This window comes from Hyaena hyaena, unplaced genomic scaffold (genome assembly GCF_003009895.1).
Source record: "Hyaena hyaena isolate Hyena2069 unplaced genomic scaffold, ASM300989v1 scaffold_1402, whole genome shotgun sequence".
Taxonomy (NCBI): Eukaryota; Metazoa; Chordata; class Mammalia; order Carnivora; family Hyaenidae; genus Hyaena; species Hyaena hyaena.
Genome location: NW_024082031.1, coordinates 1 through 7855, shown reverse-complemented (window position 1 = coordinate 7855; position 7855 = coordinate 1).

Genomic DNA, 7855 nt, shown 5'->3' with positions numbered 1-7855 from the left:
TCCTCCGTCAAGTTCCTCCTAATCCTCCTATACGTGCAAACATATGGTATTTGTCCTTCTCTGCCTGACTTATTTCGCTCAGCATAACACCCTCAAGGTCCATCCATGTTGCTACACATGGCCAGATTTCATTGTTTCTCATTGCCATGTAGTATTTCATGGTATAGATAAACCACATCTTCTTGATCCATTTGTCCATTGATGGACACTTAGGCTCTTTCCATGTTTTGGCTATTGTGGAGAGTGCTGCTATGAACATTGGGGTCCATGTGCTCCTATGCATCAGCACTCCTGTATCCCTTGGGTAAATTCCTAGCAGTGCTATTGCTGGGTCCTAGGGGAGTTCTATTGTTAGTTTCCTGAGGAACCTCCACACTGTTTTCCAGAAGGGCTGTACCAGTTTACATTCCCACCAACAGTGTAGGAGGGAGGCACCCCAAAAATTCTTCAAGAGAGTTGGAGAGGGGGATTTTTCTGAAAACACACTTAAAAAATTAAAATCTCTGGGGTGCCTGGGTGGCTCAGTCAGTTAAGCCAACTTCAGCTCAGGTCATGATCTCATGGTTTGAGGGGTTGTGCCCGGCATTGGGCTCTGTGCTGACAGCTAGCTTGGAGCCTGAAACCTGCTTCAGATTTTATGTCTCCCTCTCTTTGTGACCCTCCCCTGCTCATGCTGTCTCTCTCTCAGAAATAAATAAAACGTTAAAAAAATTTTAAAAATAGTATCTCTGTTTCTTCTCTTGTTTTATTAAGATATAATTGATTAACATAACTCTAAGTTTAAGGTGTATAGCATAAAGGTTTGACTTACATATACTGTGCAATGACTACCACTATACATTTAGTCTCCATCATCTCATACAATAAAAAGAGAAAACAATAAAAGAAAAGAAAAAAGAACTTTTTTCTTTTTTTGTGATGAGGACTTTTAGGGCTTACTGTCTTAACCACTTTCATATCACACAGCAGTGTTAACTATAGTCATCCTATTGTATATTACATCCTTAGTACTTATTTATCTTAAAACTGGAAGTTTGTACCTTTTGACTACCTTTTTCCACCCTCCTTTCCTCACCCTCAACCTTGGTAACTACACATCTGAGCTCTCTCTCTCTCTCTCTTTTTCCACTGTATATAGAACCATACAGTATTTCTCTTTCTCTGACTTATTTCACTTAGTATAATGCCCTCAGGGTCCATCCACGTTGTCACAAATGACAGGATTTCCTTGTTATTGTATGGCAGGATGTACCACATTGTATGTATGTACCACAACTTCTTTAATATTTATTCATCAGTAGACACGTAGGGGTTTCTATGTCTTGACCATTGTAAATAATGGTGCTATAAACATGGGAATGCTGCTGTTTAGCCTCAAAGCTCATTGCTACCATTTGTTGTACCTGGTATATCTGTGTGTTGTGCCTCTCTTGTATTCTTCAGATCGTTTTTTCTTAATTGTATTCCCTACTTCATCCCCAATACTTACCTGTACACACACACTCCCTCCCTCTCTGTCTGCAGAATAAGGCTTCTTCCTTCTTTCTTCATCAGTAAACACCTCACTGTCAGATTTCAGCCTTCCAGAAATTGGTCTAATCTACTGTTCACCAATAGAGTCCTTCCTATTTTTTTCATATTAAAATTATTTTTATATTCTGTTTCTCTCATCTTAATAGTATCTTAAGAGAAGAGGAGATAGATATATATGATTGTTTCCCCAAACTGACCTTTTAATAAATCAAGCTCTTCATCAGAACCTGCCTGCATTTGTTTTGCCCAGATCCTTGTTACTTATTATTATTAACTCAGCTTTCTTTGGATTGCCTGATTTTCCTCCATATGATCCACTATCTTGACTCTACTGCTCAGGTCTGCCATTATTCTTCTTGGTAGGGAGAAATTCCTTGTTATACTATAAAATGGGTCTGAGAATCACTGTTTAGTGTTTAGGATTAGTGATTATTATACTGAGAACTATAACCCAGGTATAGAAAGATTATTATTTCATTAATATCCTCTCAGAGAAATAATAGTGGTAGAACAATTAGCTTTGTGTTTGAGGTGGGGTCCAGGGGAATGAGAAAGGAATGGGAGGGCCAAGTCATCATTTTCATCAAATAGAGCATCTAGAAGTTTGCTAAAGAAGAGTGATCAACTATTCTCCATCTTCAGTAAAGATAGCCAAGAAGAGGGGCGCCTGGGTGGCTTAGTCGGTTAAACGTCCGACCTTCGCTTAGGTCATGATCTCGCGGTTCGTGGGTTCGAGCCCCGCGTCGGGCTCTGTGCTGACTGCCAGCTCAGAGCCTGGAGCCTGTTTCAGAGTCTGTGTCTCCCTCTCTCTCTGACCCTCCCCTGCTCACGCTGTCTCTCTNCCTCTCTCTCTGACCCTCCCCTGCTCACGCTGTCTCTCTCTCTCTCTCCTAGAAATAAATAAAAATATATTAAAAAAAAAAAAGATAGCCAAGAAGAAATAGGCTTCAGTTGCAATATGATCAGTTTTTAGAAAAACTGATGAGAAAAAATGAGTGAGAAATAGTAATTATAGGAAATCATGTACTTTTTTTTCCTTAGTTATCCTTAAAATTAAGATAGGAACTCATTTTGTTTTCTGTTAGTATTTAAATGTGATCCAAATAGAAACAGAAGTATGGACTAGAAGACCTATCTAGCTCCTTCTTCTAGGATGATGATGGGAAATAACAGTAATGATAATCAGTATTGCTTAATGAGTAGTGGCAGCATGCCAGCTTCTGGGCTAAGCATTTTACATGCCAATTTCATTTAATTCCTGCAACAGACCTGCGAGGTAAGAACTGTTAACATTTCTACTTCACAGATAGAGAAACCCATTGTCCCAAATCGCTAAAGTAACGGATTCAGATCTGAGTCTGTTTGACCACGAGATGCTTGCTTTCAATTTGCACCATGAATTTGTCTCTTCTACAATGCTATGATTTATATTTTCAAAAATAACGCCTTTACCTGGGACCTCTATGCCCTCATTGTTCTAAGTAATATTTGTAGTTGTTGTTTTTAGATGATTTGTTCTTTGCCCTGAATTTTATCATCAAACCAAAGTGAGATGATGCTTCTCTCTTTCTAGAGTTTGAACTAGTTTTCTATCGTCTTAAAAATGTGCCATATCCAAAGCTATCTTTCAAAGTCAGATGACTTTTCAATAATTACACAGAACACCCTTAGAACTCCATATCTAGTGTGAAGCTTAGCTACTGTCCTGAAAGGATGGTTTTAGGAAATGGCTTTCTAGCCCAACCCCAGGGCAGTCTGTCAACTCTTAACAGCTTTGTGGGGTGCTGGCAGACCCTAACCAGAGCAGGGAGCATATATTCCTCATAAAGACACTCACTTTTCACAATAGTCTTTAAAATGTGGCTGCTTCATATAAGGTAAAGAAAATTGCTGGGTAAAGAAAAACCTTCATCCCATGGAATCTTTAGATAGATTCAATTTTATTTTACAATCCTCAGCTACATGTTTATTTTTGTTCTTGTTGGCTTTATTGTTCATTAAAGAGTTGTTTGCTCTTTCCTGTTTATGCTTCTGAGTCAACTAAAAGGAGCCTATTTATTTTATACCCACTTAAAAGGCACAAGAGCAATAGGAAAAGAAAAGAAGTAGGGAAAGAAGGAAAGTAGAAAAGATGAAGGAAAAAAGAAAAGCCTTTTACCATGGAGGTGAAGAGAAATCCAGTTGCAACAAATCCCTATTATATCACAAAGGGTTAATTATACCCTAAATTAAATTCTGACAACTAATACATATCCATACAATTGCAATTAGCCTATAAGGTGATTGTTGATACAAAAGAATTCTAAAGTTCTTTCAAGCATTTATATGTGTGCTATTGGTTGTTGTTGTTGTTTTTTTTTCCTTTTTAGTATTTATGCTGGGGTGACCAAGTAAGAATCCTCCAGCAGCTACTGGCTGACATGTCACTGCAACAAAAGCAAGTGACAATTTTCTCTATGATCATGCCTTTCCATTTACTTCTCTGTCTATAACCTCCTCCATCCAAGGATAGGTGATGATGTTAGTCACACAGTAGCTTAGGAAGCACATTTCTCTTACATTTAGTTTATTTCACTATAAAGAACACACTACTGATAGGTCCTAGGATGTCACTGTCACATTCTGGACCTTAGACTGTTACATTGCTCTGTACTAGAAAATAGGATGAAACCAATAAGCTCCTATACAAAAGAAAAAAAGTGTGTGTGGGGGCTTCTAATCATATCTGTATCATGTTTTAAGCTGCTTAAACAAAGCAGTTTTTCCTCCTTTATATAGAGGCTTATAAGAATTCTCTGTATTCCTACCATCATTAGTACTCGCCTCAGTAATGACACACTTTTCATTCTGGGGACTATAGGAGAAAGAGAAAGTTACTCTGTCTACACACAATCTGAAGTGTCAAAACTGCATTTTGGAAAAAGTACAGAAGCCTAGAAAGTTTATTGATTGAAATTAAACATAGCAGATACCAAAACAGATTTTAAAGTAGAGAAATTTGCCAAGTGTAATGTATAGAAAAAAGGCAAATTTATGTAACAGGAAAGGAACCCAACATGTATAAAATTTTAATAAATGACAAATCAATCAAAAAGGACAAGATTGGTGGTGCCTGGCTGGCTCAGTCAGTAGATCATGCAGCTCTTGATCCCAGGGTTTGAGTTTGAGCCACACATGAGGGGTAGAGTTTACTTTTTTAAAAAGGGGGGTAAGTTTGCCCATTAAATGGTCTAGGGAGACATGTTTTGAAAAAATGTCAAGTTAGATTTTCATCTCACACCATATATGAAAATTTATTCCAAATGGACTAAATATAAACCATTAAAAAGTAGGGAGAAATTATAAGTGACTGGTCTTGAGAAGGGAATATTTTCTCTTGGCATTAGAGCAAAGATAAAAAATTATAAAATAATTTATCATCATTTGACTATGTAACAATGTTAAACTTCTGTACATCAAAAACTTAGTTATGAAAAAGGGATGATATTTTTTATACATGCTATATATAAAATATAACTTTGCATAATAATATAACTTATACAAACAGACAAGAACAGCACAAAGACCCCAATAGGAAAAGTGGGCAAAGAACATGAATAATCAATTCACAAAGGAGGAAATTTCAGAGCCTAATAAAGATAAATAAATATTCAATTGCATCTGTAATCAAAGAAATGCAACTAAAATAACGAAATGTCTTTTTTTCTTCTATCAAATTAGCAAAGTTTCTATACTGGTTGGGCCCTGTGGGAAGCACATGCAGAGGTGGAGTTAGGAATACAAAGGTTTGTTTGGGAGTAGGGCATCTGAAAGATAAAAGTGGGAGGAAGCAGGGTCTGACATTCATGTAGCATGAATATTCTATCACACTACATGACAACCTATCAAGAAAAATAGGCAATTAGTGCTAATAACATTCAAATGTAAATCCATTAATTCCTCACAGTAGCAATATAAAGTGTGTGCTTTCTTGGTCCTTATATTAGAGATGAGGAAACTAAGGCACAGAGAGGGTAAGTAAAGTGTCCAAGACAGAGTTGGAACTTGAACCCAGGCAACTCGGCTCCAACATCTTTGGTCTTCAGTCTTACATTACACTGCCTTTTAAGTGTACACAATATGCAATATCAATCAGTTTTTAAAATGATGTTAAGAAGGAATTTTAATCATGTGAGAAAATGCTTATGATATAAAATTATTTGGAAAGAGCTGAATTCAAAATTATATAATGAAATTTCAATTAACTATAACATGCATCAAATAATGAATGACAACAGAGTAAATTAATAATAGTAACTACTGAGTGAGAGGTTAGGTGTAAGGTAACCAACACATCCTTTCTTGCCCTGAATTATCTGGTTTTCCCCCACATTCTGGGAATTCCATCAATTCTTGGACAAACTGGGATGATTAGTCAGCCCTAATGATTTTAATTATCTATTTATATGATTTAGGTCCTCACCTCAAATTCACTAGAATGAGCACCTATTAACTGGCTATTCAGGAAAACAACAACAACAACAACAATAAGAAGGTCTTGGGAGAAGAAGAGGAAGCATGTTGGCTGTACTTTGGTTGAGGAGAGATCAAGAATGGGGGAGAAACATCCATTATAATGACCCAGATGGAAGAGATTAAGCAGGTAGAAGGAAATGTTAGTTCAGTTTCTTATTCATTTAACTCAGTGGTAGGCCCTCGGAATACAGAAAAGAAGATGATTGACAAGTTACTTGCTCTAAGGAGTTAACATTCTAGTAGGTTAAGGTATTCAACAAACAAATGACAATACTCATATACTGTGGTGAATGCTATGCAGGAAAGAACTAAGATGATGCAGCAGGGAGTATTGGGCTGAGGATACTCTAGAGAGGAGGCTTAGAGAAGCCCTCTGTGGACTGGAGACATTTGATTTGGCACTGAAAAAGAAGTGGCATTATAAACATTATTAATGCAAGTGTAAAACTGAACCATAGGGAAAGAAAAGATTTCTAGCAACTCATTACTTCCCCGACCTGGGGTTGAGACTTATCTCTGGAGAGAGAATTCCTTGGCACCATGCTCCCAATTCATCTGTATGTTAACTAAAAGAGTATGTGAGAAATTGGGCAGGTTTGCAAAAATGGAGCTTTTTTAGGGGAAAATTCATGAAACTCCAGTTATCAGAGACTTTTTCCTTAATGTATTCTGAAGCACTAATAAAATACCTTGAATCTATAATTTTCCACCAAAATAAGGGCTTTTAAAAGTTAGACTATTGCCTGTGTTTAAATGATCTCATTTAAGCATGATATTCTTTAGAAGCAGAACAAATTTTGAATGAATAAAGTCTAGCAGAGGGTAGTCCAGGATGGCAGTGTAGAAAGATTCTGAACTCACTTCCTCCCATAGACACACAGAATCTACAGCTACATGCGGAACAATTTCTTCTGAAAAAGAAATGAAAACTAGATCAACTGCTCCTCCACAAAAGATGGTTAGGAGAGACAGAGGCCTAATCTGGCCAAAAACCCCACTCTGGGTATGGTAATTCACAATAGGGAGGGATCTCACAAGTCTGGAACTTATCCTGGAGGAGCAAGAGTTTTGTGCCCCACATCAGGCACCGTGGGATGTAGGCCAGAAAGATGAGCCCCAAATATATCACTTAGTAAAGCAAGGGACTTACTTTCAGGGGACCCAAAGGGTTGTAGGGAACTAAGATTCTCCTTTTAAAGGGCTCGTATGCAGCCTCACCCTGGAGTTTGGAACTTAGCTCAAAAGCAGCAGTTTGAAAGTGCCTAGGCTATATGTGAAGGACATTCATTTGCTAATCTCAAAGCATGAGCTGGATGGGACTCTCCAGAGATAGAGGAACTAGTGGATGCCATTTTTGTGTTCTTCCTCGACCCTACTAGCACAGGTGAATGCACGTGGATGTGGCACCCTCCCACTGCCTTGCTAAGGCCAGAGGGGCCTACGAGCACAAACAGCTGCAGGATTCTCCTGCTTCCTTGCTTAAGCGGAGAGTATGTGCAGACAAGGCACCCTGCTGCTGTATCACTGAAACCAGTGGGCATATGCTGTGAGGGCATTTTCCCGTTGCCTTACTGAACACTGTGAGAGTGCCCTACCCTCTGGTTCGAGCTGCCCTGCTAAAGCTGTATGTGTGTGCAACACAGACCGGAAACACCCTTAATTTCCTGGCCTTTGTGGCTAGATGGCCTGTGTTTCTGGGCTTCACAGGACTGGAAACACAGCTCTTGCTAAGATATCACCCTAGGGCACTGCACGCATAGTAAATTGAAACACTCCCCTAGTCTTTCTTTTTTTTTTTTTTTTTTTT